The sequence below is a fragment of the Sarcophilus harrisii genome, chromosome 1, assembly GCF_902635505.1.
Source record: "Sarcophilus harrisii chromosome 1, mSarHar1.11, whole genome shotgun sequence".
In the NCBI taxonomy this organism is placed as follows: Eukaryota; Metazoa; Chordata; class Mammalia; order Dasyuromorphia; family Dasyuridae; genus Sarcophilus; species Sarcophilus harrisii.
The window spans coordinates 84,675,463-84,689,969 of record NC_045426.1 but is presented as its reverse complement, the minus strand read 5'-3'; positions in this window follow the sequence as shown (position 1 = coordinate 84,689,969).

Genomic DNA, 14,507 nt, shown 5'->3' with positions numbered 1-14,507 from the left:
TTGTTTGAGCTGAATTTTCTCAGCTTATATGAAAGTTTGAGAATACTATTGGGATACAAGAAATGATAGGCAGGCAAATTTCAGAAAAACTGGAAAGGCTTACATGAACTGATGTTGAGTGAAATGAACAGAACAGAAGAACATTGTACATAGTAGCAGCAAGATTGTGTGATGATCAACTGTGATGGACCTGGCTCTTCTCAGCAATATAATGATCTAAGCCAATTCCAGAATGGAAGATGCTATCCACATCCAGAGAACCATGAAGTCTGAATGCAGATTGAAGCATACTATTTTCAATTTTTTTGGTTTTTGTTTTTCTTTCTTGTGATTTTTCCCCTTTTGTTTTGATTCTTCTTCCATAGTATGATTAATGTGGAAATATGTTCCATATGATTGTATGTGTATAACCTAAAAAAAGGAAGGTTTATAGTTCAGACCCTACCTTCCAATCAGAGAGGCAGAGGAGAGAGTAATGAACGTTTGACTTTGGGGGGGAGGGAATACCAAGGCTGAGGACATCATACAGGATGATGAAGTTTTCCCAATCATGAGCTGTTATTGAATTTGAGGAGCAGGTGCTTTGTGGACTCCTTATTGGGTGCTTGAAAAGAAGAAAAATATTGGGCTTGATGAGAAATGCTAAAATCTGCAAAAGAATAGATTTTTCAACCTTGCCTAGTCTCATCTGATGCGTATGTTAGTTTCTTTTATGCATGTTATAGCCAAGCCAAGCTACCCATCTCCCTGTTCTTCATATCTGATACTTTATCTCCCATTGTTGGGCTTTGCACAAAGGCTGTCTCTCATGCATGGACATCATTTTCTCCCAAGAGAGCCTTGATTCAAAGGTACCTTGAGTTTAAATCAAAGTTTGGTTACCTCCTTCTAATTACTCCTTGGATGACTTTGATAAGTCATAATTTCTCTGGGCCTTGATTTCCCCATCTCTGCTATCTCTAAGATTTTTCCAACTCTAAATAGTAAGCAAGATGCAAATCCAAAGCCTGGAAGATTAAGATGTGCCATAGGGAGTCAAAAACTGTATTGTCTTGACACTAGAAATTTATGGGGTGGGAAAGTGTTAGAGGCTCAGCAATTGGTGGTTTCTGCCTTGCACCAAGATGTAGCCAGACTTGGCCCCCTGATTCAAGGGGAAAACATATTTTATCACACATAACAGCTTTGGGAAGCCTAAGGACTGACTACACCCACAATGTTCTTTTGTAAGGTCCAAGCAAGATGCTATGCTGTTGTGTGTGAATTTTGTAATTTTGCATCAATTTTGCCTTCCCAAACCCCAGATTACTTAAGGATATAAATTTAGCTCAAACTCACACAATCTCTGAAGAAGGGGAAAACTTAAAGAGCCTTCTCACTTGACCAAATTCCAAGGCAGAGAATGCTGTCTTATCCATCCAAGGCACCTGCTGTAGTCTTCTTGTCATGGCCCTATTCCTCAACATCTCCACATGACTGAAATTCATAGATCCCCTTCAGCTTTCCAGACTCTCAGGGCAGCTTTTGCCTTTTCTTGCCTGGAAGTAGGCCTTCTGGACCCTATCTAGTCTCTCACCACATCCTATAGAGATGCTCTCTCTCTTGGCTTTGGACAAAGCTGTCCCCATGTCATGCTTTGTAATATTGTCCCTCTTCATTTCTGCCTCATGGCTTCCCTGGTTTCCTTCCCAACTAAAATTACAGGAAACCTTTCCTAACCCCTAACTTGAACTTTAATTCAAATGCTTTCTCTGTTAATTATGTTATGTTATAACTTTTTTGCCCAATTTCTTTGCTTTTTGTCTCTTACATTAGATAGTAGGCTCATTGAGGGCAGAAATTGTCCTTTATCCCTTTTTGTATAAGAGTTCCTGGCCCTTAATAGATGCTTATTGACTACCTGACTAGGCAAAAAAAAAGAAAGTTTCATTCTGCTCCTTGGGCTGCCATACTCAGGCCATATAATCAAAAGATATTCATTTTAGGTTAACACCTGCTGAAGACAGGAAATTCCCAAGTATCTTCTACCTTTTACCTGCTGTCTCCTGCAACACCTTCCCCCACTTTTGGCCAGGGAAATTTTGTTTTCACACCTGCTGTTAAAGACACTGGCTCTTTTGTCTGAGCCTTGCCTTTTTTTACTTCCATTTGGGTGACTTCCCCAATTCAGCCAGTGATGAAGTTGGTTTGGAGATTTAGGGTCTCCTTTGTGTTGTCCAGCATTGAGCAGGGCACCTGACACTTTCTAAGTGTTCAGTACTCTGGATTGGTTGATTGATTGTCCTTCCTCCTTGGAGAAGTATTGTTTCCTGGCATTTGCTCTGCTCTGCTCCAGTGGCTGCCTCCTGATGCCATGGAGAGCCATGATTTCCATGTAATGTTGCTCAGGGCCGTCTTTATCTTTGGGCATAATGAAGGTGTGAATCATCATTTTTAAAGCTACGGACAATGATTTTCCTTTGGAGAGTGCTTATTTTAGTGGAATTTGGATCACTTTGCAGCCGGGTCTGCTTCTACCTGCATCTGTAGAACATCTACAACAGGTGTGTAAACGGAGTGCTGTCCAGAGAGGGCAGGATCTGGAGTTGTAGCAGGATTGTGTCATGGACTAGCTTGTGGGACAAGCCCCAGTCTCTGTGTCCACAATCAGGCTCTAAGGGACTCATGGAAACCCCTTCAGGAGCTGACCCCGTGTTATCTTTTCATCTTCATCTCCCACATCTAGGCAAAGTAGGTCTGTACCTCTGGGCCTCTGCTTGCTTGGAATGATTTTCCCCCCTTTTTTTTACTTATTAATCAGGCCTGTTCTGATCCTTTAAGGACCATCTCCTTCATGAAACCATTACCAACCATTTTAATCCATAGGGCATTTTCTCCCTTGAAGATCTCCATCACTTAGACTCCATTTCTTCCAATTAGCTCTTCGTGTTTACAGTCCTGTGTTGTTATTTTTACCTTTTGTGTCCATGACCTATCTCCCCTACTGGAGACTTACTGAGGACAGGGACCATGTTTTAGTGTTCCATATGTACACGTCCTAGCAAGGAACCTCCAGGAAACACATGATGATGCTTTCTGGGCTAGATATGGGATACAGATTGTACCAGGTGAGTAACTTCAGCTGGGGAAAATCTGCCCAGATCCAGAATGGATCTGTCCTGAAATTAGATGGGCTGGTCAACCAAGGCTGAGTAATTCAGTCAGTGTTCTGGGATTTGGGGAGACCCTGTGGTTGTATTACTGTTGCCTTTGATCTGGAGGTACAATGATTTCTCTAATCCCCAGTTTGGAATGGGAGGAAAATATAGCTAGTGAGTAAGCAACAGGAAAGTAGAATATAGGACATTTCCCTTTGAGTCTCTGCTCAACAGCTCAAATGGCACATACAAAAAAAAAGGTGGGAAAAGCAGTTCCTATTTAGAGGAGAGGTTTCTCTCACATACTGTGATCTCATAGTGTCACTTCCCCACACCTGAACCAAGGCTTTTATTTTTATTATTCTAAAAGGCAGTGGAAGGAATTGCACTTAGAATATTGAAAGAGGGGAAGAAGGCAAATGAATGAATAAATTGAGGGTAATGTTTAGAAGTTGCAGTTAAAGGCAAACTGTTCTGGAATTTCATTTGACTCCACCAGAAAATAAATGTACTGTCAGGGCAACTAGGTAGTTGGATAGAGAAAGCACTGGCCCCAGGGCCAATCAGGAGGACCCGAGTACAAATGTGACCTCAGACACTTAATACTTCCTAGTTGCGTGACCCTGGGCAAATCTCTTAACCCCAACTGCCTTCCAAAAAACCAAAAATAAATGTACCCTAAAGGTCATTCTGACCTTTATTCACATTTGACCAAGTCTTCTCTACTTCCTTCAAAAGCCCCAAATACCTTTCTCCTGATCTTTTTCTAGCATCTTTTTTTTTTTTTTCTGACCTTCAGCATGAGTCTATTGGACTTTTCTAGCTTCCAATTTCCTTTTCCCCTCATTGTGTATGATATCTCTCTGGCCACTGCTCCAACTCCCAGAATTCATAATTCATCCCCTTCTACCTCCCTAAGTTCTGCAGCATATGGTGCCTTCAGCCTAACTGACTGGAGGAAGCCTCCAGAGGAGTCATTTGTACACTTGGCTTTCTTGACTTTAAGTAATGATATTTCTCTCTGAGGCTTGTGAAAGGAGAAGGGGGCTCCTGGGTCCGAGGCCTAGGAGCAGGTCCACTCTGACCACTAGTATCTGAGATTACTTGGTATAGTTAACCCCAATGCATCTCAAACCGTTTCTCCTCTTGCCCCTTCCCAAACTGGCTTTTCTTCCCCCAACTCTCCAGAAACATTGTGATAAAGTAAAAAGAAAAATGAATTTGGGGACAGCAAGACCTGGATTTGAATCCCACCCTGATATGTGTTAACTGTATGATCTCGGGTAAGTCATTTAACCTCATCTCTAAAAGGGATAATAGCACCCATAGTCCAAGGCTGGGTAAGGACCAAGTCAGATAATGCATGTTAAGCACTTTGCAAACCTTAAATCACTGTACAAATATCAGCTATTTCTGTCAGTGATGCAAACATTTATCTACTTCCCAGATTTAGTAACTTTGGAGATGTTTGGGACTGTTCCCTGTTGTCTCTCCTGTATTCATTCCCACCAGCCCTACTCTACTAATACCACAGTGTGCTCTATAACTTTATCCCCTGTATCCATTTTGTCACCAAGTTTCTTTGCTCCTTTGCAATCATTTTGGGTTTGCCTGTTCTTTTGTCCTCTCACCATTATCATCCTAGACCAGATCCTCACGGTCTCATGCCTCCTTTGCTGCCACTTTCTATCTGGCCTCTGTTCCTGAATTCTCTTCCCCTCTCTCTTATCCCATGTTGGCCATCAAATTAATCTCTCTATCCAAAGCAATTCCAATAGACTTTGGACAGAAAACACTATCTGCATCCAGAAAAAGAACTAAAGAGACTGAATATAAATCAACACATGCTGTGTGCACTTCTTTTTTCTGTTTTTTAATCTCTCTCATGGTTTTTCCCTTTTGCTTTAATTTTTCTCTCCTAATATGATTCATAAAGCATTGCGTATTAAAAATAAATAAATTTACCAGAATCCACCCCCATCCCCCCGATCCAAATTAATCTCTCTAAAACACCATTTTCATCATGTACCTTTCCTGTTCAAAATCCCCATTGCTCACTCTATCAAATCCAAACTCCTTTTATTAAGACCCTCCATATCTGGGCTATCCAATATCATCTTCCTGAAGAGAGAACCCCAAAACTCTGAAAATCCTTAAAGGAGAAAACCTCCTTCAACTCTGCCTCAGTGAGGGGACTCCACCTCAAGCACAAACAGTTTCATCTTTGTTTTCTGGGTGGGGTTGGCTCAGTCCTGAAACCCATTGAATTCAATTCAAATTCTAGCCTAGCTAAAACCCAGGGAGAAGCCAACCTGGGACTCCATCCCCGACCCCCCTTCAGCTTGTAGCCAAAGCCCCCTATTATAAAAGAGCCAAACTAAAACCCTCTCTTGGCAGAGGTTCCAAACATGCCAACCCTATGTTTGGCACGCCAAGGGTCTCTGCCCACTGAAATACTGTTTCCAGTGCCCTCTTCTCTTTACCCTCACCTATTTCCTTAACTAGACTTTAACCTTACTTCCAATCCCCATAATAAACCTCTTTTATCAATCTAGGTTTATGGGTCTGTAAATTCCTTTACAGAGGATCTTGCACCGCCACCAGACCTTATTTAACTCCCTGACTACCAGAAACCCTAATTTCATGTGGATTCCCCAAATCTAAACCTCATCATTCCTCTCTTAATGACACAACTACTGGGTTCCAACCATACCAATCTCCTTGTTACCCTCTACCCACGCCAGGCTCACTCTGTGACGCTTTTGTTCATGCTTTCCCTCTTGTCCATCTTCCAACAAAACCTTGCCCATCTTTGGAGCTCAAGTCCAATTTCTTCCTTGAAATCATCTGTGACTATTCTAGCTCTCATGATCTTTTCTTTCTCTGAATGACTGCTGTAGCACTATGGTCAGTCCCCCACACATCATTTAGTAGTCTCTCATCTTAGGCTTTCCCCTCATTGTTCCTCAGTTTGTAAGCCCTTCAGGGCTCCCTATCTTCCCCAAAGCAGCTAGGATAGGGCTGGCTCTTTGTGCTCAGCAAATCCTTGTTAACTGGGATGGACTTTTGGCCAGCTCTGTAATAAGACTCTGTTGAGGGAACCCTGTACACATGACTTCAGGGCAGGAAGGCTTTTGGCTTTTGTTCCTTGACTTTTGTGTTTGACCACTTGTTTGTCTTTGCTAAATCTTCCCCTGAGGTTCTATCTTTGGCTCTCTTTTCTCTCCATTCTCTCTCCCTTGGTGATCACATCTACTTCTAAGACTTGAGTTATATCCTTTATGCTATGATTTCCAAGTCAGATGATTTCCCAAAATGAACTCATGCTCTTTCCCCAGAACCTCACTTTCTCTAATGTCTCTCTTTCTGTTGACGGTACTATATCCTCTCAGTCACTCAGACCAGAAACCTCATAAACATCATCCGCCTTTTCTTCTCCGTCTCCCCCATGTCCAAACATTTGCCAGATACTGTCAGTTTTACCTCTACATTATCTCTCACATCTATCTTTCCTCTCCAGACCCCTTGATTCCACTGTAATTTAGAACCTCATCTAGGTAGTATAATGACCTTAAAGTCAGGAAGACCTGAGTTCAGATGCTGCCTCTGACATTAACTCTCAGCCTCAATTTTCTCATCTGTAAAATGGGGATAATAGTAGTACCTGGATCATAGGGTTGTTTGAGAATTAAATGAAATTATAAGTAAAGAATTTACAAACCTGAAGGCACTATATAAATGTTAGCCATTAGTATTATTATTTTCATCATCACTTCTGGTCTAGATTATTGTATTAGCCTACTCATTCATCTTCTACCTCCAGTGTCTGAGCTCTCCAATCCATCTTTCATTCCATTGCCAGAGTTATCTTTTTATTACATATTATGTTATATATTAATAATCTTTCTATTCTAAAAATGATTATTTTCTCTCCCAAAACACCAATGGCTCTCCTTTGTCTACTAACTAGCATATTTACTTCTGATCTTGAATTCAAGACTCTCCACAATATCCCAGTACCTTTCCAGCTTTATTTTATGCTGTTTACCCTCACATATTCCATGTTCCAGTCAAACTGGGCTACTCTATTCCCCATTTTCATCCTAACCTCTTCCTCCTCTGTCTTTTTCCTCACCTTGTTCTTCATGCTCAGGATATACCATTCAACCTGTCTCCCATCCAGGTAATAGTAATAGCTTACACTTCTGTGGTGCTTTAAGGTTTATAAAACATTTTGTCCATTAACATCCCAATAGGAGAGGTAATAGAAGTGTTATTATTTCTATTTTACAACTGAGAAATTGAGGTCCAGTGAGGTTACTTGCCATGTTATACAACACTAAGTGAGGAAGCCAAAATTTAAACCTAAATCCCTTGACTTGTAGTTTAGTCTTTTGTGTACTCTATCACCAAGCCTTTTCTTACCTTTAAAAAGGCCCAAAGCAGGAGCTATCTTCTCCACTGACCTTTAATTCTTGTCCCTTCCCTATTCCTAAGCCCCATCCCCAAAGTGATTTCTCAGATTTTTTTTTTTTTTTTGCCTCAACTCTCATTTGCACTGAATTCAAATGTGCAAATTGTTTGTTTATGTTGTTTTAGGGCCTGTGTTATATCTATCTTTATACTCCACTTTTGAGCAAAAGATTCTTGTGCACAGTAAGTGCTTAATAAATGTTTGCTGGTCTTAGCTGAGAGGGTATTTATTCTACATAAGTGCAATGACCAGTCTTGGTCCTGAAGAAGATATGAGGAATGTACTTCCCTTATTTCCTTGAAGACTAGAGAACTACGGTGACCAAATGTTGTTGGTTGGTTTTGTATAATTGTTTTTTTATTGTTGTTACATAAGATTTTTTTTTGGCTGTGTACGGGGCAGGCTATATCTGGAAGTCACTGTGATGTGAAAACAAAGAGACATCCATAAAATGTTTTAATAAGAGCTATTTTAAATTTTAAGTAATGAATATTTTAATTCTAAAATGAATTAAATGTTTGTGGAGTGGTTGGCTCCTGGGTGTGGCTGCCGCCTGGGTGGGGATGGCCAAGTGGGCTTTGTTGTTTTGTTCTCCCTCCTTCATGAACAGCCCTGGAAAGGGACTGACAGGCAGGATGATGTATCCCCTGGCCAAAGGGGGCAGGGAGGCTACGGAAGAAGCTGACTCAGCATTATATAATGACTCCCCAGCCCAGACTTGGAGGCCCCTGCGAAGGCAGGACTCCCGCCCGCTCCCACTTCCCAGCTGTCCCCGAGAGAGGACGGAGAGGCGGTGATGGGGAAGAGCCAAGGCGTGCCCTTAGACTCATGCTGATCAGCCTCTGGAGCCCTAAAGGAGACAGCAGGAACCGAGAAATGATGGCAGATGGAGCCAAGGAATTGTGGAATGAAAAAGATTTCCCTCCTGAGAGGGCCAGGCAGGGCAGAGAGGTGCCAAGATGGCCATCCCACGTGGGGCCTTGTCCTGTTGGGCATGTGCAGTGGTGCCAGCGCCATCAGGGGACCTGGGGACCCCTCCCAAGTCTGGTCCACTCTCTCCGCCCCACCCTGGAGCTGGTGAGCCTTGGGAGTGAAGGTGCCGCCCCAGGTGCTCCTGGGCCCCTCCCTCACTGCAAGGAGGGGAAATCCTTGAACATTAGATAACAGACTTTCTGATCCAAGTAGCTTTGCTGTCTGTGGCCGAGAAAGGAGCGTGACTGGCCTAGGCCGGGCCAGAGAGCCATTGGTGGGAAGCGCAGCAGGAGCAGCTGTGGTGGGCCCGGACCCTGCCACACTTGCGGTCAGGGAGGCACCCGCCAGTGTGTTCCAGACATGGGATCTCCTGCTGGGCTGGAACGCTGGGAGATGGACCCAAGGACCGGCTGAGCTGTTCAGAGGGCCTGGCACCAGTGGGCTCCAGGGGATGTGTTTGGGAGGCCCAGCCTTCTTCGGACCAGTGGTAACTCAGCTTTGGCCGGGTTATAGTCTGGGGTATAGGAAGAAGGAATCACAAATCTCTTGTGACCAAGGCTTCTTTGTGGGCTGAAGACTAGCCCCTGCCCGGGCCCTGGGATCAAGCCTCTGGCTCCAGCCTGGGCAGCCACAAACTGCTAGATTGGGATTAACTTTCATCCTTTTTGCTTCTGAGGCTGGGACACAGCAGGACTAGCAGGACAAACCATTGCTTTCCTCCTTCCTTATCTCATCTGGTTTTGTCTGCTTCCTGTTAGGCTGCTCCTGGGATCACTTGTGGATTAGAGGATACCTAAGTCTTAATGAATAAATGAAGAAGGTATTAGATTACCAATGGCTAGACACATATTTTTCATTTTTAAGTAACCCTTTTTTCTGGCATAATCTCTTCTTAAAATTTTTAAAATTACCTTTTTTTTTTTTTCCAATGAGTAGAAATTTATTTTCTTTCTTTTACATCTTCCTCAATGGAAAAAAGAAAAACAAACCCTGTAACAAATATGTCTTGTCAAGCAAAACAAATTCCAGCATTGGTCACTTCCAAAAAATATTTCTTATTTTCTACTGTAGGTCCATCACCTCTCTGTCAGGATATGAGCAGCATGTTTCATTATTGGTCCTGACACAATCTATTTTTTTTTTTAATTAAAATATATTTGCTTGATAGAGTTTGTTTTCATGCTATGTACATTTCCCAATGGAGTTCTCTTCCTTCCCCTTCCCAGATTATTATCCTTTATAGCAAAAATAAAAAAGAAAGGAAAAACAATTTCAGAAAAACTAACATAGAAAAAGACTGGTATTATATGAATGTTCCCCAATTCTGCAAAGAAATGGGTAGGAGATATCTTCTCAGAGCTCTTCTTTGGATCCTAGCTTAGTCCTTTCATATACTTAAAAATATTCAGAATCATCTTCTCCCTTTCTCATGTTACTTCCATTTCTGAATATATTTTCCACTCCTTCCCTACCCTTTGAGTGATTATTTGTAGCAAAGAGAAAAAGGGGGAAGAGTGGAATAGTTCATCAATACTGAACAATAAAAGGAATAAATCTGACCCACAGATTATATTTAATTTTTTACTCTGCAGGTGCTTGGAGAGGGGTATGTGTGTTTATTTATGTGAGACAATATGTGTGTGTGTGTGTGTGTGTGTGTGTGTGTGTGTATATATATATATATATATATATATGTGTGTGTGTGTGTGTGTGTGTGTGTGTGTGTAGCTAGGTGGTACAGTGATAGAGTGCCAGACCTAGAATCAGGAAGGCCAGATCCAATATCAGAAACATATTAGCTGTAGGATCCTGGGTAAATCACAATATTGTTGGCCTCCTCTGTTTCCTCATCTGTAAAATGAGCTGGAAAAGGAAATGGCAAACATTGCAGTATCTTTGCCAAGAGGACTTCAAATGGGATCATGAGGAATTGGACAGGCCGAACAACAAATATATATGTGTGTATATATGTATATATATGCATATGTATGCATATATATACATATATATGTGTGTGTGTATAAAAGTTGGTTATTGCCCTTCCTTCTTGAAGAGCACCAAAAGGACACCACTAAGTGCTCTACCACAGTCCATATAAACACATGCATATCTATCTAATAATGTTGCCCCAACCAGCATTGTTTTGTACTAATGTTGTAATTATTATTGTATTGTTGTAAAGCCCTGCTGTGCCATCAGTTCATCTGTCCACCACTTGACCTAGGGCTGTCTAGATGCCCTTTCCCAGTGTCTTCTACCCAGGACGCTTTGTCCAAATGGTTTCCATTCCAGCGTGCACCTTGATCAGCCCTTGTGCCCCGGTCATTCCACTGCACTCCTCATGTCAGCTCAGATCCTCTCTAACATCAGCTGTAGCTAACCATCGCCTCCCCAGGAAAGTATATACAATCACTCACTATGATATTATTTCATCAAAGCTTATGTTTTTGCTTAATAGATTTAAGGACATCAAGATGAGGTGTTCCTTTAACACGTTTTATGTACTGTAATAAAGTCTCAGTAGTTCAAAATTCGACAAAGAAGGACTGGGGTTGCATTTTTTTTTTAAGCAATTAAATCTACCCAAGGGAAGGAAATTATTACCAACTCTCAGTAGCACCAATTTGTACACAAAATACTAATTACAAAGGATTCTAAACTGTTCATTGAAGCAGGTCTGTCACAACTTCTTGGTAACATGTAGTGTCATTGTATGTAATGATGATAATAATTATGATAATAATAATAATAGCAGCAAGAGAGGCAGCATGATGTAGAGCAGAAGTGTCAAATATGGGGCTGGAACACTTCCATGTGTGGCTTGAACCAGATTAAAATGTAATTGGGAAATGTACAACCAAAAAATTTTTTTTAATAAAACCTGGCTATTAGCACATTTTAGAACTGCAATATATATGGATTAGTGGCCCTTTTTCTACTTGAGGTTGATACCCCTGGTGTAGAGAATAGAGAACTGGCCCTCAAAAAAGTAGATCTGGTTTCACACTATGACTCTAGCCAGGGGTGTGTGTCAACTTCCCAGTGTTTTAGGCCCCCCTTTATACTTACCCTTATACTCATAAGGGGTGGGGGCAGCTAGGTGGCACAGTGGATAGAGCCCCAGCCCTGAAGTCAGGAGGACCTGAGTTCAAACCTAGGCTCAGACACATAACACTTCTTAGCTGTGTGACTCTGGGCAAGCCACTTAACCCCAATTGCCTGGGGGGTGGGGTGGGCAGAGGAAGAGTAGATGGGGTGCAGAGAAGGTACTGCCCTGCCCTGATAGGTGTTCCCCACCTAGAACTTCCTCAGACCAGTGAAATCATAAGTCCTGTCCCTATCTCTGCAGCCCATATTGCTATAACCCTTTATCATCTATCAGGACAATCACCCTGTGAGAGTAGTACAGGGATGTTTATTCCCAATTATTATCTCCCCAACCTTTGCCTTCAGCATAGGCAACCAACTATTTTTAGTATCGTGGATTGCAGTGATTGGATTGAGCCCAAGAGGTGAGGAATTGATGTCCAAGTTTCTCACAGAGAGATGGAGGAGATTAAGATTAAGTCACTAGACTGTATAGTAGAGAGGAAGCCAGACCTGAAGTCAGAAAGACTCCTCTTCATGAGTTCAAATCCGGCCGTAGGCACTTACTAGCTGTGATGCTGGGCAAGTCCTGGAACCCTCATCTGTAAAATGAGCTGGAGAAGGAAATGGCAAATATCCAGTATCTTTGCAAGAAAACCCCAAATAAGGTCATGAAGAGTCACACAACAGCAATAAAATTAAGTGATTTGTGCAAGGTCACATAATCGGCAAATGGTGGACCCTGGAGTCAATCTCAGCCTTTTGACTCAGGAGCAGGGCTATTTTCACTTTCTCATGCTCTCCAGTTAGAAATAACAAAATTATATTTCCTTACAAAATATTATGTGTCTCAGATGTTTTCCCCATTCTGGTTGGCCCTGTTCCCTATTGGTGCAGGTAATTTGTTGCGGTTTTAGTATATTAAGAGTTCTCACCACAAGACACTTAGGAGAGTAATGGAAAAGTGAAAGTGGAAACCAAAACCAGCTCCCTGGCCCCATGATAAAGAACAGTCCAATGGGGCAGTTTCCTCAGATCCAGTCTCTTAAGGGTTGCATATGCATGTGGGAACAAGAACTTAGAGGTCCTCTAAATCCATTATTGCAGCTCTCTCTGGGATCACCAGACCTTCCTCCATGAGCTGATTTGGGCCTGCCCTCTCCTGCTCCCACCATCGCTTTTATTACAAATTTATTGATTTTTAGGGAGGCTTCTCTTCTTTTGCCCACTTCCTAGGGTGTTGCCACTGAGGACTTCCCCAGAGCTTGTAGGGTCATGAATTGAGGCTAACCGTAAAAGAGACTGAGGGTGAGTGTCTGGGAATTCACCTGCCAGCTTTGCCCTTCTTCCCACTGGGAACCCTAAAGTGGTGGAGAAGACTACTTGGATAGGGTTCAGCAAAGTAGGATGTCACTAGGGTCCTAGATCTCGGGAGCCAGGTGTTCAAATCCCAATTCCAGTACTTGCTATATGACCATCGTGAGCAAGTCCCTTGACATCTCAGGTGGGCCTGTTCCCTTTTCTGCCAAATGAAGGCTTTGGACCACATGGAGAGTGAAAGATTTTCCCTGCTCCCAGTCCTATGAGCCTGAGATTCTAAGATAAACCGGCATATGGATTGCTCTCTCTTTCAGACATCAGCTCTATTGATTTCCTCTGGCTTCCTGATTTACTGTCCCCTTGACTCCTTCATTGCAATTGGGCTTGCTTCCTGGCTTGGACTCTGACCTTTGGTCCTATTGAGAGGGTTCTTGGGAGGGGGGTTGGTGCAATAAGAGTAGCAAACACTCAGGTCCTAACACTGGAAGGTTTGCAGAGAGCTTCACATTTATTCTCTCATTTGGCCTTCACAGCCACCTTGGGAGACAGGTGCTAGTATTAACTTTTTGCATATGAATTGAGGCAGGCAGTGATCAAGTGACTTCCTCAGGGACTCAGGGCTAATAAGTGTGTAAGGCAGGGTTGAACTCAGAGCCGGACAACTTTGAGGCTTTGGAGTCAGGAGATGGTTTGAATCGTGTTCCTTACTGCTTACAGCCATGTGACCACAGACAAGTCACTGAATATCTGTGAACCTTAGTACCATAAAATCACACTCTCTGAATGGGGAGGAAACTCACAGGTCACAGAGTGTGACCATTCCCTGCGCAAGAAGCCCTTCCAGAGATAGCTCTTCCATCGATGGGAAGCTCACTACCTTTTGGGTCTCCTCTTTGGAAGAGCCTTTATTGGTGGGAAGACCTATGTTGGATTGAAATCTGCCTTTCTGCAGTTCCTGCTATCGTTCCTTGTCTAACCTTAGGGGCCAAGCAGCCCCAAGATTAGCCCCTTCCCACGGAGTAGCCCTTCAGGTACTTGAATATAGTCTTTCTTCTCTGGGCTCAGCACCCCCAGTTTCTTCAGTCCTTGCCTGGATGGCTCATATGGGCTTCCAGGATTCACATCTTTCTAATTGTGCTTGACTTGCACACCAAGGACTGAACTCATTACTCCAGATGCGTCCGACCAGCAGTGAGACTCCACTTCCCTACCGGACATACTTCTGCCAATGTCAGACTCAGTGTTAACCACTGAACTTTAGATGGACTAAATCCTCCAGATCTTTTAGTGAACTGCCACTGATCTATACCTTCTTCCTTTCCTACTTGTGCAGCTGATTTTTTTTTTTCAAACCAGCTATAGGATTTTACGATGATCCCTATGAAATTTTGCCTTATCAGATTCAGCTCCTAATTCCAGCTTGTCATGACATTTGTTCTTCCCAGGATAGACCTTTAGACAATCCTCCAGATCTCCATGGTGACCTCAATTCATTTATCATCTGCTATTTGACTCAG